Source organism: Amblyomma maculatum, chromosome 5, assembly GCF_055883805.1.
Source record: "Amblyomma maculatum isolate TAMU_Amacu chromosome 5, ASM5588380v1, whole genome shotgun sequence".
Taxonomy (NCBI): domain Eukaryota; kingdom Metazoa; phylum Arthropoda; class Arachnida; order Ixodida; family Ixodidae; genus Amblyomma; species Amblyomma maculatum.
The window spans coordinates 17961981-17989219 of record NC_139348.1 but is presented as its reverse complement, the minus strand read 5'-3'; the positions used below and the strand labels follow the sequence as shown (position 1 = coordinate 17989219).

Genomic DNA, 27239 nt, shown 5'->3' with positions numbered 1-27239 from the left:
CTATAGGATAGATTAATCCTAAATCAAGTAGCTCATCCACTTGGCGGCTTACTTCTTTCTTGAGCAGTTCAGGCACTCGGTAAGGAAAAACTTTCTTCGGTTTAAACCCTTCTTCTAGCTCAATTCGGTGCCTTCCTACTTTCGCCAATTCCGGCCTGCCATCGAAGAGTGCACGGTGTTTTCGGAAAAACCATCGTATTTCATTCTGCTCCATCTCACTGAGGTGGGCTAATTTCTCTAACGGTATTAGCTCCTCATCTTTTAGAGGGGGTGCGACTTGTGGTGCACGCTCTACTTCTCCAAACTCATGATCGTCATCAAACACTACACCAACCTGGCTTACCCCTGCGTAGTAGGGTCTCATTCGGTTGGCGTGGACCACAGATCTTTTTCCCTGTTGCGTTTCTACTCTGTACGAATGTTGCCTCTCACAACCAATTACTGTGAAAGGACCGAGCCACTTAGGAGCCATCTTGGTGGTGCGGTCTGTGTCGAAAACGAGAACCTGATCCCCCACATTAAAGACTTTATTTCGCGTCCTTCTATTGTATGCTTCTGCGTAGCTAGCCTGTCGCGCCGTGCTTGTGAGTCCTGCCACATTGGCCGCTAGCTCAAACTTCTCCCGTAGCTGTGTCAAGTACCTCGCAGGTTCCTCCCTAAGCGTCGCTGGTACACTAACTTCTCCTGCCCACGTCTGGCGAAGAATTGTAAGTGGACCTGTCGGATTTCTGCCGTACAAAAGCCTAAAGGGTGCTACCCCGGTAGTGTCATGGGGAACTTCGCGGTAAGCCCACAACACAAATGGGATCAGCTTATCCCAATTTTTAGGGTCTCTTTCTATTACATGAAAAAGGATGTTCTTTAGCACCCGATTCCATCTTTCCACGGCCCCGTTGCTTTCAGGGTGTTCCGGAGGGGAAAATCTAGGGGAACAACCTAATTTCTCTAGCATCAGCTGAGTGAGTTGTGCCTTGAAATTTGTTCCCTGATCCGAACAGATAGTCTGTGGGACCCCTGTTCTACTGAAGATTTCTAACAGAGCATCACAGGTAGCCCTTGCCGTTAAGGAACGAAGACATACTACTGCCGGCCATCTCGTGCATAAGTCAAGAAGGCACAAAACATATTTGTGACCCCACCAGATGGCGTATCAAGAGGCCCTATGACATCTACATTAACAACCTGAAAGGCATGCTCAGGCCTTGTCATTGGCGTATGGGTATATTGTCAGTTTGACGTCGGTCTGAGCGGATCTGGCACCCATGGCAAGACTGGCAGTACTCCGAAATTTCTCTTTCCATGCCAGGCCAATAGAAGTTGTACTTTATGCGGGCTTTGGTCTTTCTTGGACCCAGGTGTCCACCCCACAGTGATTCATGCGCCAAGGACAGAACTTCCTTTCTTTTTTTCGAGGAAGCACCAGCTGTCGCACTTTAGTACCTGCTATTGAGTCCCAGTGGTGAAGCAAACCCTCACTAACCCGCCTTTCCGTGCTTAGAGTCCTCCCATGCCTTTCTCAAGTTCTCATCAGCGAGCTGTGCTGCTCGAATCATTTCCCGCTGGCTAGACAGCGAAACTGCCTCTTCTTTCTCGTCTGACTCAGCTTCCTCTTGTGAATATTCGGCATTCACTGCCGTGTTCACCTCGCATGTCAGTGCCTCATAGTGCCGATTTTCTGCGTTTTCTAGTTCCTTGTTAGAAACTCTGACTGCACCCATACTTGTGTGCTCAAAATCACTGTGATCTTTAAGCAGCTGCCAGTCCTCTAATGAAAGCAAACAGTTCACACATTCGGCCAGCTCATTGGTGAGGGCACACACTAAGCCTATCGTTTGATCTTCTGCGACTGTTCCCGGCCTAGATACTGCCGCGAAAACTTCAAAACTGTATTTGTTGTTTTTTTAACAGCCGCTGGCATACGGCCTTATCACTGATTCTGGATCGCGTATCAGTTCTGTATTCTTTGTTTGTTAATGCTCGATGTCGCGAGTCACACCTTTATCAGTTTCGTTGTAGCGCAAGGTGCACCGAGATCTGTCCCGAAGATTCCGGCCACTCGTGTGTATTTCTACAATGTTCCAGCCTGTGCTAGTAGCTGTTTGCGACGTTATCTAGATTGTTCTGAGCAGCCTTTAAACTGAGCGTTGACGAGTGCGACCGGCATTCTTTGTTCGACGATCGCCGAGCACGTTTGCTGCCATCGCCGCCGCCGAGTTGCTTAGTTCTTTTGCGGGAGCACGTCAGCCCAATAAAGAGTTTCTTCAGTGCAACCATCGACCCTTCATTTGAGTCGCCGACCTTGTCACCACTACGTGACATCTGGTGGAGGTGCTGCCTTTGATCCTTCAAGCGAAGACCCCAGCCTTGTTCCTGTTACCCTGGAGGAACAGCCAACAGGCCACCGAACCAGTCGCCGGCTTTGAGGGCTCAAACTTGAACACGGTCTGCTGCCGCACCCCATTCGATCTCGGAAGGCATCGACGCTGACAATGGCCCAACCTACAGCACCAGTTGTTTTCGTTCAACCCCGTGAGCCCCCCTGCTTCCATGGACGACCGGACGAAGATGCAGAAGACTGGGTGGACCTTTTCGACCGTGTGGCAGAATTCAATGGCCGGAATGACGCCGCGAAACTCAGGCAAGTCTACTTTGTTCTTCAAGGACAAGCCCGAGTTTGGTTCGAAAATCATCAGGCAGCTATGAAGGATTGGGAGATTTTCAAGGAAGCATTTTTGACTGCCTTTTCAAGCGTCGTCCGAAAACAAAGAGCCCAGGCCCTCCTTCAGTCAAGACTTCAACTTCCTAACGAGCCTGTCCTGGCGTACGTTGAGGAGATGAATCGCCTCTTTCGCCTCAACGACCCTAGCATGACCGAAGGTGAGAGGGTCAAATTTTTAATGCGAGGAGTTAAAAAATTGCTTTTTGCAAGTCTTGTCAGAAATCCGCCAAAAACCGTGGCGGAATTCGAAACGGAAGCGTCTGCCATCGAGAAGGCGTTGGACACCCGGAAGCGCCACTACGAGCGACCACTTCAGCCGGACTACTCAAGCCACAACCCCAGCGCATCTGCAAGCGGAGAGAACCTTCGGGAACTCATTCGGGAGATCGTGCGAGAGGAGCTTCGCCGTTTGATGCCATCCTCTCAACAACCCCAGGTGGCGACGCTTGCGGGCGTTGTCCGTGAAGAAGTCCAGCAGACGCTGGGCGTTCCTAAAGCGACGGCTGCGACTGCTCCAGCACAAGAAGCAACAGCGATGAACTACGCTGCTGTATTACGTCGCCCTGCGCCCCGACGTGATGACTTTCCGAGCCCTCGCCGCTACCGTCCTGTTCCTGAAAACCGCCCCTTGGCCCCCTCCCGCCAAGCCTACCAACGACCCCCAAGCCCCAGAAAGTGCGACGTCTGGAGGACAGCAAACAACCGACCGCTCTGCTTCCATTGTGGTGAGGCAGGACACATCCTCCGTCACTGCCCGTACAGGCGGATTGGCCTCCGTGGTTTCGCTGTCGACGCCCCACGACCCCGTCCTGGCGAGCGACCACAGGAAATCAACGACTTCCTGCGCAGCGGAGAGCGCCCGTCGCCAAGGCGTCTGTCACGCTCCCCATCGCCGTACAATGCCCGATTTGCGTCGCCGGGCCGCAGTTACGTGCAAGGACGGTCTCCTCGCCCCCGTAGGGGAAACTAAAGGCAGCAACCTTTGGAGGTGAGGTTGCTCAAAGGCAAAAAGACGAAGATCCTCCGCCGACGACGACCACTAACGACGACGCAGCTATTTCATCGCCGCTCCACACGACGACATCGACGACAACACGACCAGAGTGCAAGCCGACACCGCCGTCCAGCCAAATAATAACGGTCTGCCCCGGCCATGACCTGAAGAAACGATGGAGCCGAGATCGGACACCAAGGCCCACGTGCAATGCGAGGACGCGAATAAGCAACCTTGAAGTTGATGTCGACGGTCGCAGAGTCACTGCCCTAGTAGACACCGGAGCTGACTATTCAGTCATCAGTGGACCGTTAGCCTCTCAGCTTAGGAAAGTTACCACCGCTTGGGATGGCCCGCTGATTCGCACCGCAGGTGGCAACCTGATTACTCCATCGGGACGATGCACTGCAAGGATAACCGTAAATGGGCGTACCTACCCTACCAACTTTGTGGTCTTGCAGCAGTGCTTGCGAGACGTGATTTTAGGCATGGACTTCCTAAATGAACATAGGGCTATCATAGACCTCCGATCCAAGCTCATCAAGCTCTCTGCAGACAATGCCATACCTGCTACAATGACTTCGACGCAACACGTCGCTCTAAACGTCCTCGACGAGGAATTGACCGTGCCGCCCCGATCAAGCGTCGCAATCAGCGTAGGTAGCGCAGACATCGGAACCGCTCAAGGCATCGTCGAAGGAAATATCCAATTGCTCTTGGAATTAGGTGTCGGCATCGCAAGAGGCATCGCGAAATTCCGGAGAGGATAAGTTCAGGTGCTGGTAACAAACTTCACCGAATAATACCGACATCTCAACAAGGGCATGACGATTGCTTTTATCGACGAATTAGCGGACCTCAAAGACGTATTCGCCCTCCACGACCAACCACTGGAAGACTCATCGGACCAATTCCGTCAGCCCACATTTGACATCAACCCGGCATTGACCCACACCAGGAAAGACCAGATTCGCAGTCTTCTTCGAAGCTACAGGGAGTGCTTCTCGTCAGCATCGAAGGTACGACAAACACCACTGGCCAAGCACCGCATTATAACGGACGAACACGCCCGACCTCTGCGCCAAAACCCTTATTGTGTATCGCCGCGAGAACGCCAGGCCATTCGCGATCAAGTTGAGGAATTCTGCGTGATGACGTAATCAAGCCATCGAACAGCCCCTGGGCGGCACCAGTCGTTTTGGTGAAGAAAGACGGCACACTTCGCTTCTGCGTTGATTACCGCCGCTTGAATAGCATTACTAAGAAGGATGTCTACCCGCTTCCCCGCATCGACGACACTCTCGACCGGCTCTGCAATGCAAGGTACTTCTCATCGATGGACCTGAAAAGCGGATATTGGCAAATTGAGGTCGACGAAAGAGATCGCGAGAAGACCGCATTCATCACACCGGACGGTCTTTTTGAGTTCAAAGTGATGCCATTTGGCCTCTGCTCCGCTCCAGCCACATTTCAGCGAGTAATGGACACAGTCCTGGCAGGCTTGAAGTGGCAAATTTGTTTGGTATATTTGGACGACGTTGTTGTCTTCTCGTCAAACTTTGAAGACCACCTAAAACGACTACAGACAGTGCTGGAGGCCATCAAGTCATCGGGACTAACGCTAAAAGCAGAGAAGTGTCACTTCGCCTACGAAGAACTGCGTTTCCTAGATCACATCGTTAGCAAGGATGGTATTCGCCCAGACCCGGAGAAAACTGCTGCAATCGCACAATTCCCAGTGCCTGCCGACAAGAAAGCTGTACGCCGATTCCTTGGGCTGTGCGCTTATTACCGACGATTTGTCAGAAACATTTCGCGCATCGCCGTACCGTTGACGTAGCTTACAAAAGCTGACGTACCTTTTATATGGGAAGCGCCGCAAGGAGAGGCCTTCGACGAACTTAAGCGCCGCCTGCAGTGCCCTCCTGTACTTGGCCACTATGATGAAAACGCCGAGACCGAAATTCACACCGACGCGAGCAGTGTGGGCCTAGGAGCCGTTCTCGTCCAGAAGAGTGCCGGACAGGAGAAAGTAATCGCCTACGCTAGCAGGTCCCTCACAAAAGCCGAAGTCAATTACTCGACGACCGAGAAGGAGCGCCTTGCGATCATCTGGGCCACTTCTAAGCTTCGTCCATACCTATACGGCCGACCATTCAAGGTGGTAAGCGACCATCACGCGCTCTGCTGGCTGGGGCCGCCTTGCCAGATGGAGCCTACGACTTCAAGAATTTGACTTAACTGTAGTCTATAAGTCGGGCCGGAAGCATTCCGACGCAGACTGCTTATCACGCGCTCCCGTCGACGCTTCCCCGAAGGATGATGACGACGACGCCTTTTTGGGACCGGTAAGCGCCAGCAGTTTCGCAGAACAACAGCGATCAGACCCTGAGCTGAAAGCGCTAGCCGATTACTTAGAAGAAAAGACCGCTTCCCCTCCTGATGTGTTCAGGCGACAATTATCTTCGTTCGCGTTAAGTAGTGGCCTCAACGTGAAGAAGAACTTCGCACCCAGCAGGACTGCGCAACTCTTTGTAGTGCCTAAAAACCTCCAGCAGGAAATTCTGCAGGCGTTGCATGATGAGCCCACAGCAGGCCATCTCGGATTTGCACGCACGTTGCGTCGAATCCAGGAGAAGTACTACTGGCCGCGACTGCCTGCCGAAGTTGTCCACTACGTGAATACATGTCGTGAGTGCCAACGACGCAAGACGCCGCCTATCAGACCAGCAGGGCTACTAAACCCGATTCCGCCCCCAAGCATGCCCTTTCAACAAATTGGATGGATCTCCTCGGCCCCTCTCCAGCTTCGTCTATGGGTAACAAGTGGATCATCATTGGCACTGACTACCTTACCCGTTCAGTTCAGTTCAGTTCAGTCGTTCAGTCGTGTTCGACTCTTCATGACCCTATGGACCATGTCACCCCACGCTTTCCTGTCTCTCACTATCTTCCTAACATCACATAACTTCATCAGCAGTGCCTCGAGGATGCCATCTAAAAATCGCGTTCGCTGCCTACCCCTTCTCCGGCGACCCTCAACCTTTCCCAACATCAAATCTTTCTCCAGCGACTCCTCTCTTCTCATCAGATGACCAAAGTAGCTGAGTTTTAACTTTAGAATTTGACCCTCCAATGAACAGTCAGGATTTATGGTCGACAATATCGACTGTGTAAAGAAGACAAAGAACAGAAAAACGCTGCGGCATCGCCATCACCATCGCTTGTCTCCGGCGCCCATCTCGCTCGCGCTGAAGCTGTGCCCTGCGGCTGGTAATTCGACGCTGCTGTGCCCGAAGTACTGCCAGTGCTAGACGTTCCAGCCAACCATTAAATCCACATTTCACTTGGTGGAGGTCAATCTGAGGTTCCCTGTACCAATCTCGCCCTGGAACTTCGCAGCAGAAGATTGACTACCCCAATGACGGAGCCGACTTCATTGCACCTACCTCCGCCAGTCACCTGCACAGGTGCCGTTCGTCAACGGGACCCGGCTACCTTCAGTGGAAGCAGCGATGACGACGTCGACGATTGGCTGACCACTTACGAACGGGTCAGCCGTCACAATAACTGGGACGACAACCGTAAGCTCAACAATGTCATCTTTTACTTGAGCGACGTCGCTAATCTGTGGTTTCGAAACCACGAGTCGGACTTTGGCACCTGGGCGAATTTCAAGACGAAATTTTCTGATGTCTTTGGCCGCCCCGCCGTCCGAAAACTCCGCGCGGAACAGCGTCTTCGGTCGCGACTGCAGCTGCCCGGTGAAACGTCCACCAGTTACATTGGGGACATTGTTGATATGTGTCGTCGCGTTGACCCGACCATGACCGAGGCCGCTAAAATACGTCATGTCCTCACAGGAATTGATGACGGCGCTTTTCACATGCTCATCGCGAAAGGCCCCACTACGGTCAAGGAAATATATGACTTCTGTCAAAGCTAGGACGAGCTCCGGAGGGAGCGTGCTTTGATTCGCCAGCCTCATACATCACTTGCTGGACTAGCCGCGGAGAGGGAGTCATCTAGCCTCTCTGAAGACATCAAGGCTTTTGTACGCCAGGAAGTCGCGCGACAACTGTCCCTGCAGCCCTATGTTAAGGAGTCGTCAACAACTGGCCTTGTTCCGGAGCTTCGCCATGCAATCCAACAGCATGTATCTGAAGTCCTCCCTAATCCTGTTCCTCAACCAGCTCCGGTCGCACCTTCAATGCCGTTACTCACGCCCACAGTTTCATCGTCCGGCGTTGCGCCACTGAGCTACGCTTCAGCATTCGCGCCGGCTCCTCCTCAAGTATTGCGCTGCACGTATGCCGAAGTCACTTCAAGTCCACCGCCTGAGAATTCTTTTCCTCACTCGATTTACGCTCCTGGTATTGGCAGGTGCCCATGGCAGAGGCGGATCGTCCTAAGACCGCCTTTATTACTCCAGACGGACTATACGAATTTAATGTTATGCCATTCGGACTCTGTAACGCCCCAGCCACATTTGAAAGAATGATGGACACTGTACTGCGCGGCCTGAAATGGAACATCTGTTTATGCTACCTCGATGATATCGTCGTCTTTTCAACCGACTTCCCGACCCACCTGACTCGACTTCGCCAGGTCTTCACCTGCATAACCCGCGCCGGTCTTCAACTGAACCTCAAAAAGTGCCGCTTTGGTGCCCGCCAGCTCACAATACTCGGACATGTGTGTAAAGATGGCGTTCTGCCTGATCCTGAGAAGCTGCGCGCCGTCGCTGACTTTCCGAAACCGACCACTTTGAAACAACTGCGAAGCTTCGTGGGCCTCTGCTCGTACTTTCGTCGTTTTGTTCGGAATTTCGCAACCATCATAGCCCCCCTTACACAGCTCTTGAAAGGCACCCCTAACCTCTCCTCTTGGTCGCCAGCCTGCGATGATGCATTCGCGACACTGCGCAATGTTCTGACGTCACCACCAATCCTTCGCCATTACGACCCTACTGCACCTACAGAACTTCACACCGATGCCAGTGGTGTCGGCCTCGGCGCCGTCCTCCCAGCGCAAGCCTGGCTTCTCCGAATACCTTGTCGCCTACGCAAGCCGTGCTCTCACCAAAGCCGAGTCCAACTACTCCGTTACCGAAAAGGAGTGCTTAGCAATCGTGTGGGCTGTAACGAAGTTCCGCCCTTACTTATACGGCCACTCCTTCGAGGTAGTTACAGATCATCACGCTCTCTGCTGGCTCGCGTCTCTCAAGGATCCGTCTGGCCGTCTCGGGCGCTGGGCTCTCAGGCTTCAGGAATACGACATCCGTGTAGTGTACCGCTCTGGCCGCAAGCACTCTGACGCCGACGCTCTTTCTCGGTCACCGGTGCGCTCGCCTAACTCATCGTCCCCTCCTCAAGCATTCTTGTCAGCACTCACCATTGAGGATATGCCTTTCGAGCAACGACAAGATCCTTGGGTTTCTAACCTGCTGGATATCCTTGGCACTACTTCCGCGGCTACGCATCCTCGGGCACTCCGCCGACAGGCCTCCCATTTCGCCATTCGGGACGGCCTTCTCTACCGCAGGAACTACAACTCAGACGGCAGAACGTGGCTTCTTGTCATTCCGCGCCACCTCCGCTCCGAGGTTTGTGCCCACCATCACATTGACCCTCAAAGCGGTCATGCCGGCGTCCTCAAAACCTATGATCGAATTCGTCAGAGGTACTACTGGCGGGGAATGTACAATTTCGTACGGCGCTACATTCGCTCTTGTACCGCCTGTCAACAACGCAAGATTCCTCGCCACCCCGCTGGCCCTCTCCAGCCTTTACCTTGTCCAGCTCGCCCGTTTGATCGCGTGGGAATCGACCTTTATGGTCCGCTACCATGCACTGCCGCTGGTAATCGATGGGTCATCGTCGCAGTCGATTACCTGACCCGTTACGCCGAGACTGCTGCACTTTCCGCGGCGACAGCCCGAGAGGTAGCCCATTTTCTTCTGCACCACTTCATTCTTCGACACGGCGCCCCTCGCGAGCTACTGAGTGACAGAGGTCGTGTCTTTCTTTCCGAAGTAGTTCAAGAGCTCCTGTAGTCTTGCAAATCGATACATCGGGCTACAACCGCGTATCACCCGCAAACAAACGGCCTCACGGAGCGCTTCAACCGTACGCTTGGGGACATGCTCGCAATGTATGTTACATCTGAATCGGGAAGCTCCAACTGGGACCAGGTACTGCCATTCGTAACGTTCGCGTACAACACTGCCACCCAAGCAACAACTGGGTTTTCGCCCTTCTTTCTCTTATATGGCCGTGAACCATCTTGTACTCTGGACACAATTTTGCCATACCATCCAGATGCCTCTGAGTACAGTGCTTTGTCAGATATTGCACAGAAGGCCGAGGAATGCCGTCAGCTAGCTCGCACGTTTACCTCCAACACTCAAGGCTATCGCAAAGATCAGCATGATACCGATACCCCTGCTCCCACGTTCCTGGCCGACAGCTTCGTTTGGCTATGCGTTCCTGCCACCAACAAACTAGACACCAAATACCACGGACATTATCGCGTCTTGGAACGCACATCCCCTGTGAACTACGTCATCGAGCCAGTCACCCCTTCTTCCGACCACCGCCGTCGCGGCCGCGAGGTTGTCCACGTTAGCCGCCTCAAGCCATATTACAACCCTCTGGTCGTCTCTTCTCCCTGAGTCGCCAGGATGGCGACTTCTTCACGCGGGGGAAATGTAAAGAAGACAAAGAACAGAAAAACGCTGCGGCATCGCCATCACCATCGATTGTCTCCGGCGCCCATCTCGCTCGCGCTGAAGCTGTGCCCTGCGGCTGGTAATTCGACGCTGCTGTGCCCGAAGTACTGCCAGTGCTAGACGTTCCAGCCAACCATTAAATCCACATTTCAACTGATTTGATCTTCTGGCAGTCCAAGGAACTCTCAAGAGTCTTCGCCAGCACCACAATTCAAACGCGTCAATTCTTCGGCGGTCAGCCTTTTTCACAGTCCAACTCTCGCATCCATACATCACAACTGGAAAGACCATAGCACGAGTTATACGGATCTTGGTTGGCAGACTAATGTCTTTGCTCTTTACTAGGCGGTCAAGGCTAACCATTGCTTTCTTTCCCTGAAGCAGGCGTCTCCTAATTTCATGACTGCAGTCTCCTTCCGAGGTAATCTTGGAACCTTACCCGTTACGCCAAAGCAAAAGCACTACCAAATGGTACCGCGGCAGAAGTCGCCAAATTTTTTGTCGAACAAATTCTTTTGCGACACGGCGCCCAGAAGTGCTCATCACGGACAGAGGAACGGTGTTTAAAGCAGAGTTGACGCACGCCATCCTGGAATACAGTCTTACAAGCTATCGAGTCGAGCGCGATTTAAAGGGTATCGCGCGAGCGTCGACCGGGAGCATGAACAGCGCCATGGCCCAGAATTCTCTGCCGAGGCGAGGGAGGGATAAGGCCAGCTTCCCTCACTCTTCTTGCTGTTCCTTTAGCAGCCGTCACTCCCTTCTGGGACATAACTTTCTTTTTTTTTTCTTTTGGTTCTTCGAACAGGTAGTGATCGTTGTGCGCACGACGTATTCTTCAGTATTATCTGAAATTGGACACTATATCGCAAAAATTGAAAGCTTAGCATGAAGGGAAAGGGCGGTGAGTTTGTCGCGGGGGTGATGGTTGTTGTATGGAACAGCGAACGAGGGAGAGAAGAGTGCAAAATTATGATTTTTGCTTTTCCAAACCCGGCCGCCAAGTGCCTGGAGTGCAACGCTGGACGACGCTCGCGCGATAACCTTCAAATCGCGCTCGACTGTACGTCGACGTTGAACACAAGACCTGGGACGCCATGTTGCCGTACGTGATCTTCGCGTATAACACGGCAGTCCAGGAGACGACCAGAGCGACCCCGTTCAAGCTTGTGTACGGCAGGGAGGCCACGACGACGCTCGACGCAATGCTGCCGCACGTAACCAACGAAGACAACCTTGACGTCGCCGCCTACCTGCAGCGTGCAGAGGAAGCCCGATGACTCGCACGGCTGCGTATCAAAGACCAACAGCGCACCGACAGCCGACGATACAACTTACGACGACGCCACGCAGAGTACAATCCAGGAGACCAAGTGTGGGTTTGGACACCAATTTGCCGTCGCAGACTAAGTGAAAAGTTGTTGCATCGATACTTTGGGCGGTACAAAATCACTCGCCGCGTCGGACCACTGGACTATGAAGTCATTCCCGACGGAACGTCAGCATCACAACGGCGACGAGCACATCCAGAAATTGTACATGTTGTACGACTGAAGCCATATTACGCGCGTTAAAGAATCTGTGGTGTTTAAACTTTGCAGTGTTTATGCTTAAGTTGCCTTGTTTTGGAACATCAAGGGGATGTTCTTTTCAGGGGGGGAGTAATGCCGGGAAACCTTCAAAACTGTATTTGTTGTTTTTTAACAGCCGCAAGCATACGGCCTTATCACTATATTCTGGACCGCGTATCAGTTCCGTAATCTTTGTTTGTTAATGCTCGATGTCGCGAGTCACACCTTTATCAGTTTCGTTGTAGCGCAAGATGCACCGAGATCTGCCCCGAAGATTTCGGCCACTCGTGTGTCTTTCTACAATGTTCCAGCCTGTGCTGGTAGCTGTTTGCGACGTTATCTAGATTGTTCTGAGCAGCCTTTAAATTGAGCGTTGACGAGTGTGACGGGCATTCTTTGTTCGACGATCGACGAGCACGTTTGTGGCTATCGCCGCCGCCGGGTTGCTTAGTTCGTTTGCGGGCGCGTCAGCCCAATAAAGAGTTTCTTCAGTGCAACTATCGACCCTTCATTTGTGTCGTCGACCTTGTCCCCACTACGAGACAATATTTTTACAGGGATCGTCGCCAACTTCGCCTGAATGAAGCTGCCGAAAGCTGACACTAATTTCACTGCCCCAGATGGTTCCGTCAGCGCTTGCGGTAGTATGCTTTCTCGTATTACTGTAATTCACTACCAGTGTCAAGCACTGCCTTTGTGCAAACATCTCCGCACACAAGATCTACAAAGTGGAGCTTCGATGTGGCTGCCCTCGAACTTTGCATCGGTACTTTAACTTTAGCAGTTAAACCCGTACTTCGGTTTAAGACTGGTTCCTTTGCTTCCGTCTCATCGACCCGCGCGACCTTCTTCACCGTCTTTTGGTACCCATTTCCTTGTTTCAGGCGCGGTTCATTTCCTGTTGCTTGCGGGCAATTCCTGGCAATGTGTCCCTGCCTCATGGCATAGATGGCACTTTACTATGGGCTTTTCGGAATTTATCTGTTTTTGGCCCATTTGCTGCACTGGCGCCGTAAGCTGCTTTGTAGCTCGGCCTTTACTTTTTGCTTTCTCAAAGATCTGTAGGGCCTTTGATAGCTCTTTAGGCTTCAGCCAACTCTCTCCTTCGTGCAGGCGCACATATTCGATACCCTCTGAGCTGAGACCTACCTTAATGCGACCAGACACCATTAGGTCAGTCAGCGCCCCCACTGAGTCCACCTCTCTAGCCTGGATGTAGTATGCCAGGTACGTTTTCACGCGTGATACAAACTGAGCCCATGTCTCCTCCTTCCTTTTTGCTGCTTTTTCAAATCTTTCCAGGTACTCAGTTGGGGTGAGTTTTAGCTCAGATAGAACCGCTGCTTTTACAGCCTCATAGTGTGTGCATTCCGCTCCATCGAGGTTACAAAGCAAGTATCGGACTCGCTCTGTCAGTGCCAGCATAATTAAATGCACTCGGTTGCTGTACGGCACACTGAAAGTGACGAACAACTTCTCCACCTCATCAAACCACAGTGGCACATCAGCATCGCATGGCATTTTGTAGCCTTTTAGGACTTTTGCACACTGTGTTATTGAATCTGAGCCTATACCTCGCTCATCACTCCGTCCCGACCCAAGCGGTGACAGTCGACCACTCGACAGCCATCTGCTTTAAGGCTAGTCGCTCCCGAGATTCAATTTCACGCATTCGTAGCTCCATTTCCATCTTTAAATCCATACGGCGAATAGCCATCCTCTCTGTCTCGGCTCCTGTCGAGTCTAGTGACTATGTTGGTCTCTGGTCGCCGGCCTATAACCTGCTCTCCACATTGTAATCACCCTCCATAGTCACTACCTCACTCTGATCAGTAACCATTTCTACTCCGTCCTCTAGCGATTGCTGCTCCTGTTGAAGATTTGACCTCGATTCACTCTCAGGATTAGATTCGCTTTCTTTAGCAGCTATCATTCTCCTCGTCTCAACTATAAGTGCCACTAACCAACCACCATGCCAACTTCAACAAACGCAAGAAATCCCACTCACCCGGCGCAGATATTTTGCTGTCTGCCGCACAGAGCCCGGATGATGCGTCCGCTCCAACAGCGTCGGCGGCAGCCGAGGTAGAGTCGTCCCTTGACGGTTCCTCGCTGCTCCGTGTCGAATGGCCTGTGGTTGCCGGTGCGATGCTTGACCTTGTAGGTGAGACGTGCCGAACCCTGTCGAGCTGCGCCAGTAGAATTTATGTCGTTCGTTCCTCTTCGGAAGGTTCTATAAAACCCTTACTGTTATGTAGTTCGGCGTAGAGAAGACCAGAAGGCGTACTTGAAGGTGATGATGGTAGAGCATATATTTACAGCATGACATATATATACAGAGAGTAAAACTGGCAGTTGAAATGAATTTACAAAAAAAACAACAACACTGCGCTACTTTACTCTTCGACCTAACTGGTTAGAGCCTAAGCAGAACAGCCGCGTTTCATGCCTACGCATGGAGCCCCAGCTAAGACTGGACTGAACTCTCTTGGATCACGTCCCGTTTTACACCTTCACACAACAAAGAAATAGGGGCGGTCATTTTCAGAGGCAAGCCCCACACATCAACTGTCCAATAAGGAAATATGCTAGAGCACAGCCCTATGGGTTGGCCTTATCCTCTAACCCAGAGCCTCACTAGCAATACAAATTACAACAAACAAAGCACAGCGCATTTCTTTCCCCTGCGAGGGTGTCGAACCCTCTCCTCTCGGGAGACTCTTCTCACTTGTCTCCCGCACACCGCCGCCTCATCCACGCTGCCGCTGCTGGCTGAATCCTTTCCACAGTGCACTGCCCCGCGCCACCCGTGTTTATCACTACGAGCAAACGGTTCATGGACAGCAGCCTGCAGAACCACCCGCGGCTTCCTGCAGCTCCTCGGACCTGGGACACACCCTGGCCAACTCTCGCTGCACCCTGGTGACGCGAGAACCCTGCCTCCCCCATCGCCACGGACCACGTGTTGCTGTGGATCCTGGCGACCTACCCACCGCGCTTCTGCTGCTGCAGCAGTTCCCGGCGGCATCACCAGTTGCCGCCTGACCTCGTCGTCGCGGTGACTCCCTACTGACATCTTTGTGATGCCGCAGTCCTCGCTGCGCTCGTGCTTCTTGCCAAGCCAGCACGCTTGCCACGCGCAAGTCACCCGCCGTCTTCGCAGCACCAGTGGTGTGCACTGAGACGGCTCCACCTCGCCGCCATAAACCACGTGTTTCCGTGAATCCTGGCGCCCCCTCCTGCTGCTACCCGGATACTCCGGGACAGCTTCCCGTGGGCTCCCTGCTCGCGGGCCTCGGCGCGCTGTCTACCGACGGTCTATTGCGGCAGCAGTCTCTTGCGGTCCCCTCCTGCTGCGGCGGTTGCCCCAATCGCCGTGGCGTCCTGCTGTCACCAGCAGTCCTTCCTGTGCCTCGCAGAGGCGCAGTACCAGGCTTCGCCTGGAACAACCATAAGCGCTGCTGCACCGGAGGCTGCACACCGGACTACCGACCTGCCGACGTTCACCGGGCTGTTTGCTTGGTGCGGGCCAAGACGGCCTCCCCTCCCCCACCCCTCCCCACGTCCCACTTCCCCATCCCCCGGATGCCAAGAGTGCCGCCGCTACATTAGGCCGGCATAACCCGTGTCCGGTTGCCCCCCCCCCCCCCCCACCCCCCGTGAATATCCCAAAATTCCCAACAACTACGAGCAACGACATGGAAAGGGAAAGATCAACCAGCCGCCATTCTGCAGGCCTGGCGCCGGATTAAAGGGGAGCTTCTGGCTTGCCCGCTCTGAGCACAATACCCGAGTCAACTCCTGAATTCTTCATCGGGCGCTCTTGTGTCGCATCTGCAGACAGGATAAACTTCCTTTCGCACTGCTCAAAGTCGCAGTGCAAAAAAAAAAGGCCGAAGGGTCATTTGGGTGCTCGCTACCGGCCAGTACGAAGGGTGCCATACATGCGAGCACCCGGCAGCACGTTCCGCTACGCATGTTCCCATGAATGACCTTCGAGCTAAAACGGTCCCGCAAATCCGGCGCCGACGGTCCGGTCGGCTCTCCCCACCCGCGGCACGCTTGTAGAAGGAGGACCGCTTCTACAATACTAGAAGCAGACAGGCGGGTGGCGGCGTTGTGCAGAGACGCGCACCTGCAAGCGATTATCCTCGTGCGCGGCCCTACAGCAAGGCTACCTCTGGGTATCTAGAAAAATAATCTACTACCACCAAATACCATTTTCCCTCAATATGGCAGAGATCAACACCTGTCTTTTGCCAAGGACGCTGTGGAGTGGTTGTCGGAATCATTGGTGTTGCCTGTGTTCCGAGCACACTGGGCAATCAGTCACCAAAGCCCTCAGCTGGCAACTCAACTCAGGCCACCATACGGACTCTTTGGCTCGAGCTCTGCATTTCTCGATTCCTTGGTGACTCTCGTGCAAGCGCGTCAAGACCTCTGGGCGTAATTTTTGTGGAATCACCAGCCGCACACCTTTGAGTAGCACGCCTTCAGCACTGTCAGCGTTGCTCTTTCTGGCCAGTATGGACCAGGACCACCGACAGCGATGAGAACTTGGGCCAGCCTTCCAGGCTGAATTTAACGAGAGAGACAGACTCTCATCGGCTGCTTGTTCAGCTTTGACTCGTTCAAAAAGGCTAGCCTCGACGGCATTTGTCAAACAGCCCGAAACGAATTCGGCGACTTCGCCAATACTCAGCGCATGAGCATCAATTTGGTTTCCCTGAATTGGGGCTCTAGACAATACATGTGCAGTAACGAGGCTCTTACCCGGGACATGCACAACCGTAAAGCTGAACAGCATAAGTCGCATGCGAAAGCGCTGAACACGAGGAGGCAAAACATCTAAAGGTGATTTTCCCAACAACGTTACGAGTGGTTTGTGGTCGGTTTCGAACAAAATTTCAAGACCTTTGATGTACCCTTCGAATCGTTCTGCCGCCCAAGTCATTGCCAACGCTTTCTTCTCAATCTGAGAGTATCTGGTCTCGGCAGGCGTCAACGAGCGTGACGAAAATGCAACAGGTCTTTTTTCATTGTTTGGTTGAACTTGTATCAATACGGCCCCCAAACCGAATGATGACGCGTCAGCAGAAAGAATCGTAGGGTACTTTACATCATAGTTAGCCATGACGCGCTTCGAAAAGATAACGTCTTTGACGTACGACAGTGCTTGCTCTTGGGCTGGTCCCCACGTCCATTCGGAACCCTTCAAAAGTAAGTGACGTAAAGGCGCCGTTTTCGAAGCCAAATCTGGTATGAATCTTTCCAGATGATCAGCCACACCGAGCAGCCATCGAACGTCAGACACGTTAGCTGGCGTCGCCAGTTCTTTGATAGCACGAACTTTTTCAGGATCCGGCTTGATGCCATCTTTACTAAGCACACAGCCAAGAAATTTTATCTCAGTTACCCCAAAGGAATACTTTTCTTTGTTTAGCGTAACACCGGCACTGGCGAGACGATCTAAATTTAGACGCAGGCGTTCGTCATGTTGAGCCTTGTCGTTACCAAAAATGAGCCCATCCTCCATCACATTTATCACGCCTGGGATTCCTTCAAGTATCTGCGACATTTTCTTCTGAAAGATCTCGGGTGCCAACGTTATTCCAAACGGCAGTCTTTGAAAACAGTATCGCCCAACTGGCGTTATGAACGTAGTTAACAACTGGCATTCGGGCGACAACTTAATCTGAAAGAAGCCAGAGTTGGCGTCCAACTTCGAAAACACAGAGGCGCCACCTAAAAGACCTAGGCTATCATCCACAGTCGGCATGACATAGCGTTCGCGAAGTACACTTTTGTTTAATTGAGTCACGTCAACGCAAATACGAACCACTCCAGATGGTTTGAGTACTGGCACAATTCCTGCACACCATTCTGTTGATTCTTTTACTTTGCGGATCACGCAATCTCGCTCCATACGCTCGAGCTCTTGCTTAACTCGGTCACGCATGGGTAAGGCTATGCGACGCGCAACATGAATTGCAAAAGGTGTCGAGTTCGGCTTTAGTCTAATTTTGTATTCTCCTTTTATCGCTCCTAGACCACTGAAAAGCTGCGGGTAGCAAGCTTCGACGGCTGTTGCGCTACTGACCGAGTCCGCAAATTTAATAACTTCCAGAGCCTCAAGCGCTGGGAGACCCAAAAGTACGGAGCGTAATGGTGAGACCACGTACACGATTTGCTGTACACTGTTTTGTTTCCACTGGATAGTGGCATGAAACTTTCCCAAAACATTCAGTGGTTCGACGGGCCTGTTAGGATTAGGTCGCACTTTTCTAGCCTGGTAGGTAAACCGGGAAACGTCGAGGGCACAACATAAACTTCGGGACCGGAATCAACTTTAGCGAACGCCGGAGTGCCGTTAATGACGACCTGTACATACCGAGAATTAGAGTACTCCCCATTCACCGCGCCAACGAAGTACGCCCTCTTGTCCATATGGAGAGAAAAAGGTTGTACCTTCTTTCCATTACTTGCAGCCTTTTTTCGATATACAGCTGCGAAGTGTCCGGAACAACCGCAGTAGTTGCATTTGGCTGCTTTTGCCGGGCACGAGGCTCTGGGGTGCACTCCTTGACCGCAGTTGGGGCATGACCCGGGGGTGCCTGGTCGGTAGGACTGGACTCTGGGTCGCGGACCTTGTATTCCAGATGAACAATTCTTTAACGAGCTGTCCGAGTGCTGTCCTGAAGAATACTTTCTGGGCTGCCCTTGCTTGCTGACCGCGTCAAGATTGCCGGTCGCCGTTACCAAGGGTTCGTCGCCGGTTTCTCGCCGTTGCAGCTGCTGTCGTTGGACGGTCTCCTTTAAACGCGCTTTTGCCAAAGCGCTGGCGAGAGTCAAATTCGTATCCATTTGAAGCGACTCAGAGAGCTTAGCATCTCTGAGGCCGACCACGAACCTGTCGCGAATCATGCGTTCTTTTTCCTTGTAGTCGCACCGGTCCGCCATCGTGTGCAACGCGGTAACGAATTGGTCGACGGACTCTCTTGAGTGCGACGGTCAAAGCACGCGCTCTCATAAACAAGGTTCCTTGCGGCGACGAATTGCTCGTCGAACTTCTTTTTGACGTCTTCGTATTGCCTCTGTTCTTCTTCGGGTAATGAAAAAGTAGAGAAGATTTCTCTTGCTTGCCTGCCCATCGTATAGAGTAGCGTCCGGACCTGCGCTTCTTCATTCCGCTCATTTAGGCCCGAGGCGAAGCGGTAGTCATCAAAGAGTTGGATCCAAGAAGGCCATTCGGACGTCCGGTCGAAATCAAACCTTGGCGGAGCTGGAACCGCGAACATGCCGTGGGAGGGCTTGACTGCGTTGTCCTCTGACATGGCGCCCGTTGACGAAGTTAAGGCAACGCCTCTCAAAAGCCAGAGGATCCCACTTCTGACACCATGTCGCGTTCGGTCCCTGGCCGGACGCCGAACGCGGCCGTGTAGCGTTTGGTTCCTTGCCGGACGCGCAAGCGCGGCCATGGCGCGGCCGTGTAGCGTTTGGTCCCTTCCCGGACGCCGAGCGCGGCCGGGCAGCGGGCAGGAAGGAACTGAGACTGGCCCCGATCCCGGCACGGTGACAACAACCCTTTATTTCACGCAAACAGCATCTTTATATAGCAAGCACTCATGTGACCAGTGACGTCACGGACAGACAATGTTTCAGACGCGCAAGCGAGCGTTAGTGCAACAACATCTCGCACAAATAGTTGAAAAACCTCTAGACGTAGCCCTACAGGAAACTGGCAAAGGAGTAATTAAATGATCAGGATATCAAGCGTTTGCTAGTGGACGGGGAGAAAAATCCCGGGTCACAACATTCGTCAAAAAGAACGTAGCGGTGATCGAACATGAAATTAGTTCTCGCGAAATTGAGGCGGTTTTCGTTGAAATCATCACGGGCAGGAAGAAGGAACCCAGTATTTTCGTCCTAAACATATATAGCTCTCCTCAGCAGCGCAAAGTTAGGTTCAAGACATTATTTCGCAAAGCAATGAAGGCAGCCGGAGCTAACCCCCTGCTAATTGTAGGAGACTTCAACGCCTGCCACCAAGAGTGGGGATATAATAGGCAAGATCCGAAGGGCAGGCAGTTATGGGAAGATTTTCACGAATTAAAACTCACCCTGCAGACAGACTCTGGCTGCCCGACCAGGGTGGGAAACAGTGTGAGCAAAGAAACAACCCCAGACTTAACATTCACCAAAAACATAGAGGAGCTTAGGTGGAAGAACACAGAGCTCAACTTTGGAAGCGATCATTACGTCCTCGAAATAACGCTTAAACGGGGAGTCAAAGTAAGACGAGAAAAGATCATCAGCGCAATCGAATGGGAGAAATTCAGACAAATTAGGGAATCTGCAAACATGGACGAAAATATTGAAAATATCGACGATTGGGCAGAAACCTTCATGCACCACGTTAAATCCGCTACCATTACCCTAGAGGGGGACGATGCACCGAAAACAGTCGACAGGAAACTCCCACACATGTGGGAAGCAAAAAATGGTATGGAAAGACGCCTCCGGTGTCAGAGATGGAACCGAAACCTAAGGCGAAAAATAGCCAGGCACAATAAGGAAATTGAGGATTATGCAATTAAGCTCTGCGAGCAAAACTGGTGTAACAGGTGCGGTGAAATGGAGGGCAACATGAGCCTTTCAAAGACGTGGAGCCTGCTACGATATCTTCTTGATCCCGACAGTTCGAAAACACAGTCAAACACAACAATAGCAAAGGAAAGACACGCGTTCGAGGGGACTGACGCGGAACTAATAACTAAACTCGTAGACACATATGTCCGCGATACAACATCCCTCCCTCTTAGGCAATACGCGTGCCCACCGAACGAGGCCCTCGACGCGCCCATCTCAGAAGCGGAAGTTAGAGCCGAAATCCTGAGCTTAAAGACGCGATCAGCTCCCAGCCCCGATGGAATAACAAATAAAATGCTACGAAACCTAGACGACGCTTCCATAGGGGCACTCACCAGCTACATGCCAGAAGTATGGAGTAGCGTTCGTCTTCCCCAGCAGTGGAAAACTGCGAACGTTGCGCTAATTCCAAAACCTGGCAAGCCCCCGAAATTGGAAAACCTCAGACTTATTTCTCTAACCTCATGCATTGGAAAGCTTATGGAACGCGTAATCCAAACAAGGCTAACTAATTTAATGGAGAAAAACGACCTGTGGCCGCACGAGATGGTCGGGTTCCGACCGGGCCTGTGCACACAGGATGTAATGCTCCGATTACAACATGACATAATTGATTCGAAATCCAGAGACGCGAAGGTAATTCTAGCACTAGATCTAACAAAAGCATTTGACAACGTAAAACACCAGGCAATTCTCGCGGGACTACAGGAATTAGGAGTCGGCGAGAGGACATATAATTACGTAATGGATTTCCTGACAAACAGGACGTTGAAACTAAAGTTTCAGGACCTAGAATCCCCACTGTCTACCTGGGAAGTAAAGGAACTCCGCAAGGCTCGGGGCTCTTCCCCTTCCTTTTTAACGTGGTGATGAGAGGCCTTCCTGCCGCTCTTAAAGTCATAAAAGACCTGAAGTTCAGCATTTACGCGGACGACGTTAATCTCTGGATGAACAATGGCAGCGATGGCAGCATAGAGGAACGCCTACAGGCGGCGGCGGACACCATTGTGTCCTACGCGGCCGAAAGGGGTCTTTCGTGCTCTCCGCAAAAATCCGAACTTTTCATATATAATCCAAAATCAATGAGGTGCAAGGACGACTTTAACGTAGAAATTAAGGTCGACGGCAAAACCGTACCAAGAGTCCAGCAAATCAGAATCCTCGGACTTTTTATTCAAGAGGACGGGTATAATAACGGAACGATAAAAAAAACTCACTACCTACGCGACGCAAGTAACAAGGATATTTAGGAGGATTGCATTCAAAGGCAGAGGCCTCAAAGAGAGAAGCCTCTTGAGACTGATGCAGGCGTACATAATAAGTCGAATATGCTATGCCACACCGTTCCTCAACATCAGGACCAATGAAAAAGATAAGATAGACGCACTCATCAGGCGTTGCGTCAAGAGGGCGCTGGGTCTACCCATCTCCTCTTCCACGGAACGCCTGATAGAAATGGGAATGTATAATAGCTGGACGAAACTTGCTGAAGCGGTGAGAATCGCCCAACATGAAAGATTAAGTAGGTCGAGCACGGGTCGAACCATCTTAGAATGGGTGGGTCGAAAAATAGATAGGGGCACAGCCGACAAGGTTGCCCTACCACCACAATGTCGCGAGAACATCATTGTCCGTCCTCTCCCCCGCAACATGCACCCAGAATACCACAAGAAGAGACGGGAGAAGAGAGCAGAAGCACTGGTTAAAAGTGCAAAAGAATTCAGAGTAAAAGAAGTTGCCTACGTAGACGCTGCAAGCGGCCGATCAGGGGCGGCAGTGGCCGCGGTAGTCGATGGTAGCGGCGCACCAGTCGTCTCCGCCACCATCCGAAGCAGAAACATAGACACGGCTGAAGAGGTCGCAATAGCGCTCGCTTGCGTCGGAACGAAGGCTAGATTGATCTTTAGCGACAGTAAAACTGCTCTCTGGAATATCGGAAAGGCAGGGTCTCGCAAGAAGCCGCCCGAATTCTAAAAGCTGCAACTAAAATCGATCGCAAAATCACCCTAATTTGGGTCCCAGCACTCACGTCCATCCCCGGCAACGAGGCGGCCCATGATTTAGCCCGAGATCTCTACTCCCGGGCAAACGCGGAGCCGCCCGACTACCAGGCGATGGACGAACGTTTGCAAACCTATAAAGAAATAATCGAAAATTATAGATTAGGAAGACGTCTGATGCCGCCACCGGATCCTAGCTTAAATAATAAAGAGGCCATAGCCTGGCGGCGATTACAAGCCGGAAATTTCCTGAACCCTGTCTGGTTGTTTCACACCCAGATAGATGAGAGAAAAAACGATAAATGTAAAGCCTGCGAAGCGAGGGGGACCCTCGACAATATACTTTGGGAATGCCCTAAGTCTCCGGGCGCTAGGGACAACATTAAAAGTAGAGAAGCCTGGGTAACCCTGCTGCGAAGCGACGTCCCCGCTGACCAGCAGAAAGCCGTCCGCCTGGCGGCTGAGGCCGCGAATAACCAATGTATATTCGCGAGTCCTTAGTCGCGGAGGTTCCAGCCCCCGTTCCTCAGGCCTGCGTGCCAGGAGCGGGGAGTAGGGGGCCTCCTAAATCGGATGAAATTAAAGTTTTAATCAATCAATCAATCAATCAATCAATCAATCAATCAATCAATCAATCAATCAATCAATCAATCAATCAATCAATCTATCTATCAATCAATGTTTTACACGCGGCACAGGCATGGCGGAAGTAGAATGGTGGCGAAGGATGGGCCCAAAAGCGGTTCAGCGGTACCGCAGCATAGCCACAGGTCGGGGGGCCAACCACTCAGATTAAGAAATTATACTATTACAGATTAAAAATTATCAATCAACATAAAAAGAATATACATTTTGATAACTTCGCTTGTGAATGAGGTAGGGTATTTTATAAATACATTCTTAATTTTTTTTTAAATCTTGCAACCCTCTTATCGCCCCCCTCCCTTGATGTTGCAGCGGTCAGGAGGCGCTGCCAGAGGTAACCAAGGCAACGAAGATAACGAAGCTAACGAAGCACGAAACGGTTTCTTATCACTGTCTGCTGCTTGTCTGCTGTGGTGCGGGCCTTGGTGCGCCTCGGGAAAGCGTAATTTAGTTTGCAAGTCTGAAAATGTCCCTTTTGCGAAGATTTCAACGTCCTTGCTGGTCGCTGCTCTGTCGCCGTTTGGTGAGATTTAATATTCCCCTGCAGCCGTGTTTTTTTGGTTTCGTCCTCTTCGTCGTGCGGGCAGTGCGAAGTCTTTTTGCAGCATTGTATTGCGCTTAGCGTTTTATCGCAAGATGAGCCCGCACAAAGTGAGGAAGCGATGCTCTGTGGCACGTTGCGACAGCGTGGACTCAACAGTCGGTGGCTTGCCGCTTTCCGGCTGACTTTCACCAGTGAGCAGATCTGGAGATTGCACATAGACTCAATGTATGCTCTAATGCTCTTGTGTTAAGCACGTTTGTTGATTCTAAAGTTGTCTGCACTGGTGCAACCTTGAAATTTCCTTGAAAACTGCTTTATACTTTCTGCCGAAGCATTCAAATGTGAACAGTGATCCCAGTGCTCTATGCTCCATGTATGTTTTGATGCATCTACTAATTCATGACATTTTTATTTCAATTGCAGCTGTCATAGCTTTGTTTTCTGTACATGCGTGCTTCTTATCTGGTGATGGTTTGTGGCAGGCATTTCAAGCCTTTTCCATGCCTCGGCTGTGATCATTGAGATGATTAGCCCGCTTAAACAGCGCTACTGTTTGTGCTGTTTGCGACATGCATTTTTATTATTGTGATTTGTTGCTGTATTTTATTGGTTGATGCAATAAACCATGAATATGAAGACCATAATTGTTCACTTGGTACACTCTGTTGCGAACTGGGCACGACTGCCCCGTTGCACCAGTGTTTCTGGACCGCACCTTACTGTGCTGAGGGACAAAGTAAATGGCCAAAGTACTTGCATGACTTGCAGCAGTATTTGTATTATGATTTTGCATTCGTGGTCTCTATTTGGAAATATGGCTGCCTTTCAATGTCGCTACCTTTGCCAACCACTTTTATTGTGCTGGAGAGAGAGAAAGGTTATGTATACTTGCGCAAAAAACGGGACACAAAAAGGCACATAAACGACATGTACGGAGCGCAACTTCCAACTGGTTTTAATTTTGAAAAAGTCGATAGATTTATACCGGCACTTTGCAAACACAAGAAAAATAAAAAAAAAAAATAAAAAAAAATAGACGCACTGCCCACGTAGCATCCCGCCGCCAAGTGTTCCGCCAGATAGCAAACGTGTAAAACCTGATATCCTTCGATATACAGTAATCAAATACAAGACAAGGCCACGACACGGATAAAAGGGAAGATGAAGCATGAAGTGAACGATGAACATATAACATGTCTTAGCAAAAGCAGTGCCAAGGAAATAAAAACAAGTAAAAAGAAAACAAATATGAAAATCTCGGACAAAGTGTAAAAAATTGCTCATCGCAGCAAAAGCAGTGTCAAAAAGTAAGAAATAACTAGATGCAGAAAGGCCAGAACAAGGCAAAACACGGTGGGGAAAAAGCTTATCTAACTAAACAGCAAACGAAGGCTAGGTCAACCCACCAAAACTAAGGTGAGGCAACCAAGAAAAGGATTCACACGTGTCCATCTAAGAATGTAATCTCTTTGTCCAGCAGTACGACAGAAGCAGTGCTAATGCATTTGTCACCAGTTTTAGTAATATGAAAGGCTTCTATTATTTCTCTACTAAGTTTAGTTTTAGCATGTGCCAAGATCGAGGTACTGCTGAACGAAGGCTTGCATTTATGAGTCGTGACATGTTCTGGCAGGCAGCCTCTTTCACTGTTTTTCACTGTCCTTTCATGTTCCCGCAGTCTGTCGTTGACACATTTTCCTGTTTGTCCAATGTATACACAACCGCAAGTTAGAGGAATGCTGTACACTACGTTGGTGGCGCAACTGACATATCTTTTTCCATGCTTTTTCTCACATGACTCCCGCTTCGTGGACAGGACAGTGCAAATACTAGATAGACGACTGGGAGCTGAGAAAAGAACCTTTACATCATGCCTCTGGCCTATCTTCTTTAAGTTGTGTGAAATTTTGTGGAGATACGGAGTAACCTTCATGCGTTGTCTGGGAACTGTGGGTCTCGAAGGCTTCTTGTCTCCTGCTTTTAACTTCTGTAGAAGACTCACAGTGACACTCCTGATGACATCGTAGGGGTACCCTGCTTTCTCGAGACGGGCGACCTGGTTTCCGAAGCTGTCCTTCATGAGGTGCGGACAACTTTTGAAGAGCGCTGCTCGAAGAAGAGCTGTAACTATGCCACGTTTTAGCAATTTAGAGTGGGCACTCTCATACGGAAGGAGACTTTTCTTTGTGCGTGGGTTGTATTTGTAGCACAGATGGCGTTTAGAATCACGAAAGATGATCTGTATGTCCAAGAACTGGATGCAAATGTCTTGAGGGAGTTCCCAGGTAAACTTCCGGCCTTTGGATTCAATGGTAAACAAATTGACGATCTCAGACACCAAATCATCAAGATTGCATCCTGACGGAACATCTATCATAACTAGGTAGTCATCAACGTACCTCAGAATTTTGAGTACTGCCGTACTTGTTAGGTTTTTCTTGATCCGGTTGTCCATGGAAGACAGGTATATGTCACATAGTACCGGTGCAACTGCAGAGCCAATGCAAATTCCATCTTTCTGCACATAAGATTTGCCATCGAACGATATCACTGTAGACTGCAGGTAGAATTCCAGGAGAGTGATGAAGTTGTCTGTGCTGACTCCGGAGGAATTTTGAAAGCTTATCTCATTTGTGCAACCTATCTTATCCCGAACGGCTTCAAGAAGGCCTCCGTGTGGGATAGAATAGTACAGATCCTCGACGTCTATTGAAAAAGCTGAAGTGGCGGAGCCGAGGGTTTGAAAAGCAGTGATGGCCTCTAAAGAACTTTTGACCAGAAAAGATCCTCTAGTGGCAGGCTCTTGAGTTGTAGCTGTAAAAACTTGCTGACAATGGCTTGCCAAGTGCCTTGTTCCGAGACTATAGTCCTCAGCGGGCATTCTGGTTTATGGGTTTTACCCGAAAAGAAAACCTCCAGGAAGTCTTTCTTTGATTTTTCGACGTCAGTTTTTACTCTTTCGAGGGAGAGCTCCCGTAGCATCTGCACCACAGTCGATTTCTGTTTCTTCGGGCGAAACTTTACAGACCTAAAATTCGTCTTCAACGCTGCCTGAGCTTTTTCTTTGAAAAGTGATTCATGCATCACAACAAATCCCCCTTCCTTGTCAGCCTGGAGTACGGTGGCACCACAACGCTGAATCGCCTTTGCTGTCTTCACAATGGGAGGCTTCCTTTTGGTGCCGGCATCAGCCGTCCGCACGAGGTAGTCGACTCCATCCCCAATGACTCTCACCTTGTTTGCTTCAGAAGCGCCGGTAGCCACGTTCCTCACAAGTTCCAAAAGTTGAGGCCTGCCGGTGCTTGGTTCGTAGCTGAACTTAGGACCTTTTTGCAGTGTTCTCCTGACGTCCTCGGGTAGTGGCACATCCCCCAGAACGGAGACCAT

At 51.0% G+C, this 27239-nt stretch overlaps 1 pseudogene; it reads right to left on the bottom strand.

The window, feature by feature from the left end:
• Positions 1-1475: 1475 nt before the first annotated feature.
• On the bottom strand, positions 1476-27239 carry LOC146187823 (uncharacterized; annotated as a pseudogene).